General features: G+C 37.5%; 1 protein-coding gene and 1 long non-coding RNA gene across 2 annotated transcripts in view; one reads left to right on the forward strand and one right to left on the reverse strand.

Annotated features, from left to right (window-relative positions):
- The window catches only part of FBXO34 (F-box protein 34), a 157,523-nt gene that overhangs the window by 21,942 nt on the left and 123,034 nt on the right, over positions 1 to 12,547 (forward strand). The gene's annotated exons all lie outside the window — the stretch shown is intronic.
- The window catches only part of LOC125167805 (uncharacterized), a 57,355-nt gene that overhangs the window by 11,442 nt on the left and 33,366 nt on the right, over positions 1 to 12,547 (reverse strand). The window contains exon 3 of the long non-coding RNA XR_007152955.1: positions 9,659 to 9,737. This is a non-coding gene — a long non-coding RNA (uncharacterized LOC125167805). The remainder of the gene's footprint in view (positions 1 to 9,658; positions 9,738 to 12,547) is intronic.

Raw genomic sequence — 12,547 nt, forward strand, 5'->3', positions numbered from 1 at the left:
AGATAATTGCTGTTATATATCTTTCAGACATTTGTTTGCACATATACGTATAATGTATGCCTTTTAATGCAAGTAGGATTTTATTGTACATAGGGTTCCACCACATGGTTTTTGTAAACCTATGTTGTATTGTGGACATCTTCATTTGTCGATGTATAATATTCTGCAAGTTGGATGTATCATCAGTTTAATCTATCTTCCACTGGTGGAAATTTATTTTTTTCCTCAATTTATGTGTATATATATATATATATATATATGTATACATATATATATATACATATATATATATATATACTTATACACACACATACATACACACACATATATAAAGCTTTGTGCATATATGTAACTGTATCCAAGGAAAAATCCTAGGAATGAAATTGTTCTTTCAAAGAGAATGTACATTTAAAAATTTTCCCCTCAGAATGATTATACCAATTCATACTTTTCTCAGAAACACCTGAGAATGTTTCTCCTCATCATTGCTAACAGTATTTTGTCAAATTTAAGACATTCTGCCAGTATGATAGTGAAAAGTAGTATTGTTTTCTTGATTTGCATTTATTCCATGAGTATATACACATAAAGACCCATACATGTTTAGGCTCTTTTATGCATTTGTTAGCTATCGTCCTATAAATTCCCCATTTCACATCCTTTTTCTGTTTTTTTTTTTTTTTTTATTTGGGTCATTTGGTTACCTCATTGATTTGTTCTATATATTAAGAAAATAGATCCTTTTATCATAGGTGTTTTAAATTAAAATTTTCTTTAATGTTTATTTATTTTTTGAGAGAGATAGAGTGTAAATGAGGGAGGTGCAAAGAGAGAGGGAGACACAGAATCTGAAGCAGGCTCCAGACTTTGAGCTGTCAGCACAGAGCCCAACACAGGGCTTGAACTCATGAGCTGTGAGATCATGACCTAAGCCAATGGCCGCTTAACTGACTGAGCCACCCAGGCACCCCATCATACATGTTTTAAATATATTTTTCCCAAGATTGTTGTTTGTGCTTTAACATTACTTTATTTCTTTACTTCTTTTTTTTTTCGTAAGTATAACATTTCAAGCATACAGCAAACAGGAAAGAATTATATAATGGAGCACCTACGTGCCCACTATCCTGTTTTAAAATGTTACCATTTTGCAATATTTGCCTCACCTTTTTTTTTATTTTAAAAAATAAAATGCTACAGATTAATTGAAGCTTCTTTTATATTTCCACTGATCTGGTTCCTGTCCATCTCTCTCCGGAGGTAATCACTGCCCTGAAGGCAACGTGCATGTTTTTGGAGACTATATATCTTAAAAAACCCCTTGCATGCACCAAAGGTTTAAATATTTTCTTGTCTCTCAGAAAAAAAAAAAGACAGCAATAACAATTGATTATTAATAGTTGTTCTCAAGTGTTACTAGAATTTGCAGACATCTTTCTAAGAGACATTAATTTCACATTATTGCAATAAGAAGGCTTGCAAAGATCCCATGAGAAGCTGTTCACAAACTGTGCCAGCCTTCTGATTAATGTTGCTAATAAAACAGAGAAGAATCTGCCCATCAAAGTTGCCTCAAATGAGGTCACTGAGTTATGACAGGATATATTTACTATAATTTATTTTTACCCCAGAAGAGGTTATTTTTAAAAAGGCTGTAATCCCTCTTTCTGCTCATTTTGGAACAGACATTAGTTGGGGTCAAAGCCCTTGTGTCTGTTTCCATAAAAGGTGAGCTTGTGGGGGTTGGGTGTGTTCAGATCTGCTTGGACATATGAAAAATGAAGAAATTTCATAAGTAGAGTGATGAAATCAATATGGTTTTGTTTGAACATTGTTGCAGAAAGAATTAAAAGACACTTTAAAAATCTTTGAATAACCTCTAGTCTTTTGATATTCTGAAACATATCTTCATTGCTTATTTTTAAAAGAATCCAAGTTAAACTTAGCCTAAACAAGGGAGTCACCTATGATTTTGACAAGCACTTTAAACGGTATACTTCTGGGGCACCTGGGTAGCTCAGTCAGTTAAACGGCTGACTCTTGATTTCAGCTCAGGTCATGATCTCACAGTTCATGGTTTCAAGCCCTACTTTGGGATTCTCTCTCTCTGCCCCCTCCCCCACTCATGCTCATTCTCTCTCTCTCAAAATAATTTTGTAAAATTGTAAGGTTTATATCAATTGCATGATGCTGTGCATATCATTCTGCAATTTGCCATGGTTGTTCCATGATGACTTCCAAATTTATCCATGATGATACATATAGATTGAATTTTTCATTTTAACTACTGAATTCTATTCCCTTTCATGAATTTATCTCTCTATTTTATAATTTTTTTAATGGCTTATTTATTTTTGAGAGAGACAGAGTGCAGGTAGGGGAGGGGCAGAGAGAGAGGGAGACACAGAATCTGAAGCAGGCTCCAGGCTTTGAGCTGTCAGCAAAGAGCCCAGTGTGGGGCTTGAACCAACGAACTGTGAGATCATGACCTGAGCCAAAGTGGGACACTTAAGCAACTGAGCCACCCAGGCGTCCCGTCTTTCTATTTTAAAACCAATGAACATGTAGATTATTCCGTTTTTCTTCTAGTAAAAATAATGCTGCATTTGAACATATCTCCTTGTGCACATGGCTGAGAATTTCTCTAGTGTATCTAAGAGGGACCCTGCTGGGCTCTGAGTCCTGCATACCTCCTAATTGAATATTGCCAAATTTCTCTTCAGAATGGTTGTATCATATAGTTTATACTTTTCCCAGCAGTAAATGAAGGTTCCTCTCATGAGGGCTCTCATATCCTTTCTGTCTCTGGCATTTTTGTTTTAGAGTTGTACGAATTTGATAATAGTCTAATTTATCAAACACGTAGGCCTTATGACCTATGTGGTGTGTGTGTATGCTATCATGTTTAGAGGGGTTTTTTTTTGTTATGTTTAGTTTGGCAGTAAAGGGTTATTGCAAATACCGTTTTGCTGTTAATTGTGTCTCCCAGTGATGAAACTGAAAAAGAATAGTGCTAATAGTCCAGAAATCTGGTAATCCTGCAGCATGATTCTATCTGGATTATACAACACTTTGCCTGGCTAACAGTAAAGTTATGTAAATTCAGAAAATTGTGATTGGGAAACTGTGCTAACCACTGTTCATTGAGAGGTTTTTGCTCACTGCACAGAGCTGAGTTATGTAATGCAGTATTATTAACTGTATCAGGTCCTAGGTGAATAGTTAATCTGGAGGGTTCCAGGACTAATGTTTCTTTTCCCCAATCTTCCGTGTCCTACTTCTTTTGAATAGTGTTCACTTTCTCTTCCTTATGATCAAATCTTAAAGTTTCAGGAAAGTCCTAGATGTAACAAAGTTCAGGCTAAAAATTTTTGCTGTGTAAGCTTATCCGGGGCATTAAACTTTCTTATACCATCCTAGCTAAAAATAAACTAAAACTCCAAACCAGTAGGATAACCAGATGTGACATCTGCTGAGCCGTCCTGTATAAATAAGCAATAAATTACAGAGTGAACAAGGAATTTGGCAGGTGTGGTAAATCGGGAATGGCTTTTTGACATAAACTGATATTTTTACTTCTGGAACAATCAGAAGCATTTTCTTATTTTACACATTCAGTCTTTTTAAAATAAAACATATTGTTTCATAACAGTATAAAATCTAACAACAGTTTATGATACTATCTCTGGGTGGGTGGGGACTTTTTTCTTTCACCATCTAAATGTCCCTAAATGGAGAATTCTTGCCTCAAGATGTACATTCTACCAAATTATATGCGAAAAATTTTTGAAAAGAGCCCAACTAGTTTAAGAAAGTTTACCTTCTGCATAAGCAAAGTTATTTTGTTTTTAATACTTCATGGTTTTTAGAGGGTGGTCAAGTTTATCCCCTTTGGCCCACACCTGGGTTTTTAATAAGAGTTTAAAGAAAACAAATAAGTCCTCACTCAAGACACATGGAAAGACATCCCTAGTTTACATAACCTTCTCAGACTCTTATGGTGAAGTATTCATAGTCCTATTCTCTCCACAGTAAACTCCAAGGTGCTCTTGGAGACAATTGTGTTGCAATATCTCCCACTAATTGTTACCTTTGGTTATTTAATTATTGGAGCTCACTGTTTTCATAAATCTGTGCCTGCCATTCACCTTCCATCTGACTCCCTGATTCCTGACTCCTACCTTCTAGGTCAGCTCTCAGGTGAAGTGGGTAGATCAGACCCAAGGACGGAAATGGCTGCTGCTTTCGATGACAGAGATGCTGGGTTTAGAGCAGCTGCTTGGGAAGCAGGCATTTGTTCTGAGCAAGAAGGCCAAAGCTTCTCAAGGCCACTACTGTCACAGCCTGGGAATAACATTCTATGGGACATGTAGTTGGTTTCAAGATTGATTTTAAAACTCTTTTTTTCTGAATGTTCAGACTCCATCATTAATAGCTGTTAACAGACATTGTCTTTTGTCCCCTTTATTGCATTCTTAGAGAACTAGTCATTCTAAAGAGAGAGTGTGAGAAAAAGAGAGAGAGGGGGAGCACAGCATGAGTGGTGGAGAGGCAGAGAGAGAGAGAGAATCCCAGCAGGCTCCACACTGTCAGCTCATGGAACCCAACACAGGGCTTGATCTCACGAACCGGGAGATCATGACCTAAGCCAAAATCAAGAGTTGGATGCTTAACCAACTGAGCCACCCAGACCCCTAAAAATCTTGGTAGAGGAGATGCAGTTACCTGTAGTTATTCATTCAGTTGCTAAGAGACTACTACCATAAAATACTGCTTTGTAAGTAGTAAAGCCTAGACCAAAGATCTAGATATGAAGAGCAATTAGTATATTAAGGTCTCTTGTTTGTAGTTCCTACTAGATGCTAAATGGTTAATTTATTAGCTTAAGAAAGATGCTTCACTGCATTATAACTGTCAAGGAGTGAAAATATTGGCTAGAAGCATTGGCTGAATCTATGTGCCTGCCGTGAAGTCTTCTATATATGAAGTATAAATATATCATATATCATATCATATCATATCATATCATATCATATCATATCATATAGGCATAAGGCCCTTTAGGAAGTCATTAGGGATCAAAGACAAAAACCACTTAATACAACAACATATGTATTAAGATACAAGTTAATTACTTGTCCCTGTTTCCGACATTACCACGAGTAATTTTTCTTCTCAGTGCATATTAACTATATTTTGAAGGAAAAGGTGTGTAACATAACCTTTGAGTCCCGAGAAGAGCAATTTCAGTCAATACATTCAATGTCTTAAGCTGCTTGTATTATCATCTTCAGTGATAATACAGAAAAAAGTTGATACAGCCTCTCTTTCACATCTGGAACTTATAAATCAATCCTGTTCAGGAGTATGCATCTCTCCGCACTCACTAATAAACTTACAGCAGCTCATGCTTGGTATTAATCTCTTCCTAATTAGAGAAGCACACGTTACAAATTTATCATTCTGAAGGAGAGCAAAAGGGTTTAATCTGTTTCTCTGATCCTTTCTGCTTTACTGTCCATTAAGCAACGCATGTTGATTATACAGCTTGTTATCCAGAGTAAGGACGGGGTGATAGAATAACATGGGATTTGGAGGAACATGGATTTGAGTCTGGGCCTGTAAGTAGCTGTGTAACTTCTGGTACTTTACCTAACCTCTCTGAGCCTCGCATTCTTCATCTGTAAATAGAACCATTCCAGTTACCTCACGAGGGCGTTGTGATGATTAAATGAGTGATACGTGGGACAAGCACCACAAAAATGTCCTTTAAAAACTTTTATTTATTAAAAATTTCAAGTGTATTCAAAGATTGAGAGAAAAGGTAAGACCCTCATTACCTACCACTCAGCATCAACAATCATCCACTCGTGGTCAATTCTGCTCATCTATACTCCACTTGGTGTCCCCCACCCCCAAAAGCAATAGTGAAATTCCAGGTATCAATATTATTTCCATCCTTAAATATTTAAGTACATGTCTCTAAAATGTAATTTTTAAAAAGTTTTTTATAACTTCCCTGTTCGATATGGCAGCCACTGGCCACATGTGACTAAGTTTAAACATAAATTCATTACAAGTAAATAAAATCAAAAATTCATTTCCTCAGTTGCAAATAGCCACACGGAGAGTGCAGATATAGAACCTCTCCACCACTGCACACAGTATTATGGACAGTATTGATCTACAGGTCTCTTTCCCCTCTGTTTTATTCTTTGAAATTTAATTGTTGGAAAAAAACCCAAGTCATTTGTCTTATAGAATGTCCCACACTCTGGATTTTTTAAAATTGAATTTCCATGGTGTCATTTAACATGTTCCATGGTCCTCTGTATATAATTGATGGTTAGAGCTAGTGACTGAAAAGTTGTTCACCTGTTTTGTGAGCTCGAGTTCCACTGGATGGCCTTGAGCACATAATTTGACCTATGTGACTATCAGTTCTCTCATATATAAAATGGGAACAGGAGCAGTACTTATACCTTAGGGCTCTTGTGAAGATTAAATAAGATAATTAATATAAAGTGCTCAGGCTGGTGCATGGCACATAGTGTGGATTAAATATATATTATTTATTACTTATATTATTCTACTTGTATATGAATCAGTGATTCTCAAATATTGGTTCCAATATGGTCCAAAGAAAAGCTGTATTTGTAACAAGTTCTTGATGATTCTCATGAAGTTGTGGTTTTAAGAAACTGATGGTTTTGTGCTATGTCAACTTGACTAGGCTGAACTTCGGTCCCAAGAATTTTCTTTCTAGTATGCTTCCTGTTAGAGGGGATGACAAGTGATCCCCTCTTGCCAGAATTGGAGAAGGGAAGGGAGGCAGCAGCCACTTTGTAGCATACAAACATCTTCTCCCACTTATTCAATCAAACATAATTTAGGTGCTATTATGAAGAGATTTTTGTAGTTGTAATTAAAATCCCTAATTAGTTGACCTTAAATTAATCAAAAGGGAGACTGTCCTGGGTAGCCCTGACTTAAACTAATTGGAAGGTTGTTATAAGAAGGCTTAGTCCGGGGCACCTGGGTAGCTCAGTCAGTTGAGTGTGTGACTTCAGCTCAGGGCATGATAGCGCGATTTGTGAGTTCGAGCCCCGCGTCAGACTCTGGGCTGACAGCTCAGAGCCTGGAACCTGCTTGGGATTCTGTGTCTCTCTCTCTGCCCCTCCCCTGCTCATTTTCTCTCTCTCTCAAAAATAAACATTAAAAAAAAAAAAAAAGAGGGCTTAGTCCAGGCTCAGTCGGCTTCACTGGTGAATTCTATCAAACATTTAAAGACTGGGGCGCCTGGGTGGCGCAGTCGGTTAAGTGTCCGACTTCAGCCAGGTCACGATCTCGCGGTCCGGGAGTTCGAGCCCCACGTCAGGCTCTGGGCTGATGGCTCAGAGCCTGGAGCCTGCTTCCGATTCTGTGTCTCCCTCTCTCTCTGCCCCTCCCCGGTTCATGCTGTCTCTCTCTGTCTTAAAAAAATAAATAAACGTTGAAAAAAAAAAGACAAATTAATACTGTTTTTGCACAAGCTCTTCTAAAATATGGAAGAGGAGGGAACACTTTGCACCTTATTCTATAAGGCCAGTGTTAGCATGCCAAAAACAAAGACATCACAAGAAAGTTAGAAAACAATATATCTAATGAATATAGATATAAAAGTTCTAACAAAATACTAACAAACTCAATCTAGCAACGTAAAAAAAGAATTATACACTATGACCAAGAGAGCTTTCTTCCAGAAATGCAAGGTTGGTTTAATACATGAAATGCACATATTAATAGAATAAAGGGCCAAACCACATAATTATTTTCATAAATGCAGGAAAAGCATTTGATAGAATTCACTGATTTATCATAAAAGCAACCAATAGGGGCACCTGGGTGGCACAGTCGGTTAAGCATCCGACTTCAGCCAGGTCATGATCTCGCGGTCCCTGAGTTCGAGCCCCGCGTCAGGCTCTGGGCTGGTGGCTCAGAGCCTGGAGCCAGTTTCCGATTCTGTGTCTCCCTCTCTCTCTGCCCCTCCCCCGTTCATGCTCTGTCTCTCTCTGTCCCAAAAATAAATAAAAAACGGTGAAAAAAAAAATTTAAAAAAAAATTAAAAAAAAAAAATAAAAGCAACCAATAAACCAGGAATAGAAAGGAACTTCCTCAACCTAGTAGAGGACATCTACAGAAAACTTTCTCTGGGGAACTCACACTTTCCTTTGTTCTTCCATTTGAAATATTATACTTATACCTGGTTCTTTGTGGGGAGGTCTGGGATAGCCCAGTGTCTGGGTCTGGACAGGTGAGACTATCTTCTAAGTGGGCTTCAGTTTTAAGAAGTCCTCTTGCTCACAGCTATATGCCATATTATCTACTGTAGTCTTTATTAATAATAAAGGTGATACTTCTCTGGGCACCTGGCTGGCTCAGTTGGTGGCAAGTGAGACTCTTGATCTCGGGGTTGTGAGTTCAAGTCCCATATTGAGCATAGAGTCTATTTATATAAATAAATAAACAAACAAACAAACACGTTTTTAAAAAAGGTGATGCTTTGATTCCTGTCAGTCCCTAATACTTTATACTCTGTATTCTCAGTTGATTCAGAATCAGGGCATGAGAGACGGATGATGGTTGTTGGCCGCCTCAAAGACTCCAGCATGAGGCAATAGAAGGAATAATTTTAAAAAGTTTTAGACATGCACAATAGTAATCCCTATAGTAATGATTAGAATCCTAGACTTATTTCAAAAGTTGGAAATACTGCTAGAGATCATTTTGCAGCTAGCTTCTAACCCCTGGAGATTAAGTAATGTGTACAAGACTATCCAGTCATCTAGTAACATATCAGAACTAGAATCCAAATTTTCTTTCAGCCTGCCACACTTGCCACCACACCCTGTTGCTTCCTTAATATGCTGAGATAAAAAATGTTTTATCATCTGCTTCTCTGAAGATTAGAATTTTGTCATTGCTGCTATAGATAAAGAAATAAATGCAATTATGTTAAATAATTTCCCTGTAGTAATAGGGCTTATCAGAGGTAGCACTGGAAATGAAAAATACTACTCTAATTTTAGTTCAAGGCTGTGCTGATGAGATCATTTTTTTTTTTTTGTCAAAATGCCAAACTGAAATAAATGGGAGAGTGGTACATAGTGGAAACACAATCGCTGTGGCAGGGTCTTTAGTTCATATGTTAATTCAACTGATGATCTCTGGTTCCTTTCCTAGCATGATGTCATGGTATGTTATGGTATTAAAATTTCCTCCTGAAAGAATAGAAGGAAATAAGTAGAATGGGGTGTTAACTGCCTAACTCCAAAACCTGTGATCTTAATTAACCATGATGTTTACTGCCTCTCCAAATCTGTAAGGTGCACAGGCAAATGTTTAGACAATAAAATGAAAGTTGAGGTGAATTTCTAAATGCAATTAATTTATGTTATTCATAAAAATAATAGAACTTAGTACTTGGCTATTACAGCTCTCTTTAAGTAATTGTCCCTGCAGATCAATTGGTGGAAATGCAATAATGTTAAAAATCCACATTAAACCACCAAGATAACAGCAGATGCTCTTTGTTAGTCAGGCCATTACTGTTTGATTTTCTACAAAATCTACAAATGAATTTGACTTTGATTTGCTACAAAGAGATCTTTAATCTTACCTGATTTCCATGCTGAGAAGTCATTCATTCATCAAGTAGTTCTTGAGTATCTTCTGTGTCTCAGGCACTGTTATAGGCACTGCGGGTAGAGTTATAAATAGAACTAAGTCCATGATCTCATTGAGCAGAGGATATTATAAAATTTTTTTAAATTTATTTATTTTTGAAGGAGAGAGAAACAGAGAGGGAGCAGGGGAGAGGCAGAGAGAGACAGGGGAAGGTGAGGAGGGGAGACACAGAATCTGAAGCAGGCTCCAGGCTCTGAGCTGTCAGCACAGAGCCCAACGCGGGACTCAAACCCACAAACCACGAGATTGTGACCTGAGCCCAAGTCAGACGCTTAACCAACTGAACCACCCAGGCACCTCTGGGCAGAGGATATTATAAAGCAATAAACAAAATAACATCCCTTATTTGCTGCTGTTAGAGATAGGCATAACTCTACTCAATTAAAACAATGGTCAAATAAGTTTGGGAAATAATGTAACTATAGTCTCTTCTTAGTGCTGAAATTATACAAACTTATTAAGTCCCAAAGGTATTAGACATAAAAGCATCTGTTTAACTCTAGTTCTCTGACTTATTTGACCATTTAAACTTTTTTTTTCATTTTTGAGAAAGCACTTATTAACTTCTTGTGGAATTAATATTCCGAAGAAACCAGTTTTAGAAAATACCAAACTGTAAGAGCTCTTTGTGTTGTTTTGGTTTTATAAATGTTCTATGATTCTCTTATCAGTTGTAGTTCTTATTTTTTTAAGCTATTTATTTATTTATTATTTATTTTTGAGAAAGAGAGTGAGCAGGGGAGGAGCAGAGAGGGAGAATCTCAAGCAGGCTCTGTGCTGACAGTGCAGTGGCAGGGGTGGGGTGTGGCTAGAACTCATGAAACTGTGAAATTGTGACCGGAGCCAAAATCAAGAGTCGGACGCTCAACTGACTGAGCCACCCAGGCACCCCCTGACTTTTCATTTTATATGGTTACATTTTGGAAGGCATAAATGGACCTGCACTAGCTCAAATACATAATAGTAATAATCAACTATATTATAATAAGAGTCAATATATTGCACATACTTTTTTCTCACCATTTCCAGGTTGATTTATCTCTCTAAACCACTATAACTTTTTGAAACTTTTAAATTATAAAATAAATAGAAGCATACAGAAACAGAAAAGAAAACAAATATAGACCTTAGTGAATACTGTGGAACATCCTTGTAGCCACAACCCATGTCAAGAAACAACTTTCCCAGTCATCTCAGAAGCCTCCCCCGCCCCCCACATGCTCTATACAATTCATAGCCATTCCTCTTCCTCCAAAATGACTACTGTCAAAAAACAAACAAACACGGGCACCTGGGTGGCTCAGTTGAGCCTCTGACTTCGGCTCAGGTCATGATCTCACGGTTCATGAGATCCACGTTGGGCTCTGTGCTGATAGCTCAGAGCCTGGAGCCTTCTGTGTCTCCCTCTCTCTTTCTCTGCCCCTCCCCCACTCATGCTGTGTCTCTCTCTCTGTCTCTCAAAAATAAACATTAAACCAACAAACCACTATCCTGACTCATAGCAATCACTCTCTTGCATTTCCTTACATTACAGTTTAGTCTCGCCTGTGAAAAGAAAACACCTTGTTACTTTTTTACATCTCTTTTAAGCTACAGGTTCTCCTCCACCCTTTCCTTTCCTCATACTTTGTCTGTTGTAGAACTCACTCTGACACATTTTGCTGATTGCACACTCCTGATTTATTTTCACATGTTCCTGTGCCTTTTGTGTTTCCTAGAAATTGGCAGGTGGATCCAGAGGTTTCCTCAGGCTTAGATTCGTTTCCTTTGTGTTCTTTTTTCAGGAAGTCTGGTTTTCACTCATTCTTTTTTCTTTTTAATGTTAGCAGCCATCGATACTCAATATTTAGATTTATTAATGGAAGCTTGCAAAAAGATAATAATCTATCCCTACCATTTTGCTTTCATGAATTACTTTGAAAGATTGTATAATGAGATGCACCCCTTCATCTACTATTTGGTTATCCAATGAAACGGTTTATTATAGAAAAGGCAGGGAAAATGTTTGAGTTTCCTCTTTTATTTCCCCAGTAACAAATTGATTCCCTGTCATCTTTCAAAAATTAGATTTTTTAACTCTTATAATGAACTCATGGACTTAAACATATTAGAGGGATTTCAATCCATTGCAATTCTTATCGTTATTGAAGCTCCAACTTTGGCTATGGGTACTCTTCAGATTGGCTCCTTGGACATGATCCTAATAGTTTGTTTGTTTGTTTGTTTGTTTGTTTGTTTGTTTTATGGCTTTCTTAATAGCTGATATGTCAAGATATTCCATCTTCCTCTCCAGACCTCAATTCCTGGAATTAGCTGTTTGGCCAAGGACCCTTGATTTCTTTCAATGGGAAGTATTTCAAGATGAGAATGTAGTTGCTGTTTCTAAGTCTCTTTAGTGGAAGTGTGTCTATCTATCTATCATAGGTAGATATTTATATATATTTATATTATTTACATATAGAGATATGTATGTAAATATATATATATATATTACCTGATGAGTTCATACTAGTATTTGTATTTTTTTTTTAATTTTTTAACGTTTATTTATTTTTGAGACAGAGAGAGACAGAGCATGAATGGGGGAGGGTCAGAGAAAGGGAGACACAGAATCCGAAACAGGCTCCAGGCTCCGAGCTGTCAGCACAGAGCCCGATGCGGGGCTTGAACTCACGGACCGTGAGATCATGACCTGAGCCAAAGTCGGCCGCTCAACCGACTGAGCCACCCAGGCGCCCCGAGTATTTGTATTTTTTTAAGTTTACTTATTTATTTTGAGAGAGAGAGAGAGAGACAGAGTGCATGAGCAGGGGAGGGGCAG

The sequence above is a fragment of the Prionailurus viverrinus genome, chromosome B3 (assembly GCF_022837055.1).
Source record: "Prionailurus viverrinus isolate Anna chromosome B3, UM_Priviv_1.0, whole genome shotgun sequence".
NCBI lineage: Eukaryota > Metazoa > Chordata > Mammalia > Carnivora > Felidae > Prionailurus > Prionailurus viverrinus.